Below are 2,195 nucleotides of genomic sequence, written 5' to 3' on the forward strand. Positions count from 1 at the left end.
GTTGACTTCTAATCGTTCTAGTGCTTTTAGAACTTTTTCCTCAAAAGCTGAGCTGTGACCAGTAGTAGATGGTTGAGGAGCATTTTGAAATTGATGGTATGATCCATGCCTATATATTGAATCCTGATATTGCGGTCGAGGTGTGGCAGGACCAACCACTGGTTGTGGTCTCCAGGAAAAATTTGGATGGTTTCTCCAGCCGGGGTTATAAGTGTTTGAATATGGATCGTTTCCTAGTCTGCGAGCTTGTTGGACTTGAGCTTGCTGAACCTGCTCGTGCACAAACTCAGAAAATTGAGGTGCGGCTGGGCATTCATTAACAAAATGGTTCGGACTTGCACATAATGCACAAACTTCTTGGATTGGATTAGGTGGAATCGGGGATTGTCCAGTATTTAGAAGATGATCTAATTTTTGGGACAGTTCATCTACCTTTTGATGGATATCTATGGCATTTCCTACTTCATATATTCCACCTCTTTTTGGGTTTAACATGGGTTTATCTCTAATAGAGGCAGACATATGATGTAATGAATTTTCACTTAGAATTTCAAACAGTTGCCATGCCTCATCCTCACTTTTCAGCATGAATGTCCCACCGCATGATGCATCGACCATTTGTCGATGTCTTTCAAAGAGCCCATCATAAAAACATTGGATTAACTGCCACTTGGGTACAGCATGGTGGGGGTATTTTCTAATAAGGTCTTTTAATCTCTCCCATGTTTCATGAAACATTTCTCCATCTAATTGGGAAAAACTAGTTATGGCTTTCCTTATTTGATTAGTTTTTCCTATGGGAAAATATTTCTTGAGAAACTCTCCTTGCAGCTGGTCCCAGGTTGATATAGTCATGGAATCCAAAGTATGTAGCCAGTATTTGGCTTTGTCCTTAAGTGAGAAAGGGAATAATTTCAACCTAAGAGCATCATCGGAGAAGTTGTGAATTTTGACAGTTGAGCATATCTCAAGAAATTCTTCAAGATGTTTATAAGGGTCTTCATTACTAAGTCCATAAAATGAAGGTAACATTTGGATTATACTGGACTTAATTTCATATTGAGTGGCCTCCACAGGGGGTACTTGAATACAAGGAGAGTAGGTATATGTGGAAGGAGTAAAGTACTCCTTCAATTGCTTGGGTGGATCATTCTCCTGATTTCGGTCCATCTTTTTATGTCTGTAGGCTCTAAAGGTTCTTTCTATTTCTGGATCAAAAGGTTGGATTTCTGGTCGTAATGATCTACGACCAAGCATACACCTTACAATTATACTGTAGAGCACACACAAAATTTTTTTTTTTTTTATAATATATATTTTTATAATAAAGTGAGAAAAGAATGAAGAAAATCTAAAGAGAAGAACCTAAGAACCTTAAATCTATGAAAAGGAAGAAATTAATTAATGTTTAGATGTTAATTGCAATCAACTTAAACAATCATAGACTCTCTATCCTAAGGTTAACTTAGATCTAGACAGCTCCTAACTTTCAAGATTGCTTTTGAGCACTCCAAGCTCAAGATTGACTAATTGACTCGGCCAGGTAAGCGTAAGATGTGGGAGGTTCCCTGCTCGTTGCTTTCCTTAGACACCAACTAAGTTGGCCAGGTCAGTCAACGGAACCAATTGAAAACCACTTTCTTGAACCACTTGCCTTAGACACCGAGCAATTAACCAATCCGCACTCGGTTCAACTCTAGAGCTTTCTTATCCTATTGAGCTCGAAATTCCTAGGGCTGACGTCTAATTGATTTTAAATTAAGGTCTAGGTTATGCAAATGCAAGGGAGTGATTTGTGGGCCAAGGAAGGGTGATCAAATCCCCACCTTATCTGGTTAATGGGTTATTGCCCTTAAGATTAATTATGGAGATGCAATGCAAATAAACAAGGTGTCCAATCAAGTTAGAAATTTTTATATTTGAGGTTACGCTATTTTAGTTAAGTGTTATGAAATGTCAGTGACTTTTTTTTTTTTTTTTTAAATTTATTTTTTTTTTAATTTTTTTAATTCAACCGTGCCAAGATCCCCGGCAACGGTGCCAAAATTTGATGCGTAGTCGTTGATAGCACCAAAAATAACTCTACTCACTACGTAGGTAGGATGAGTCGAGATCGTATCCTCAGGGACCTTGGGCTAAGTTGAGATTGCAAGGTAAAAGAAAGAAGCGTTGTTTTTGATTTAGAAAATAAATTA

At 37.8% G+C, this 2,195-nt stretch overlaps 1 non-coding gene across 1 annotated transcript; it reads left to right on the plus strand.

The window, feature by feature from the left end:
- The first annotated feature begins 677 nt into the window (after positions 1-677).
- On the plus strand, positions 678-783 carry LOC140857713 (small nucleolar RNA R71). Its single transcript, XR_012141204.1, has one exon. It is a non-coding gene; the product is annotated as a small nucleolar RNA R71 (small nucleolar RNA).
- Positions 784-2,195: the final 1,412 nt, after the last annotated feature.

This window comes from Elaeis guineensis, chromosome 4 (assembly GCF_000442705.2).
Source record: "Elaeis guineensis isolate ETL-2024a chromosome 4, EG11, whole genome shotgun sequence".
Classification (NCBI taxonomy): domain Eukaryota; kingdom Viridiplantae; phylum Streptophyta; class Magnoliopsida; order Arecales; family Arecaceae; genus Elaeis; species Elaeis guineensis.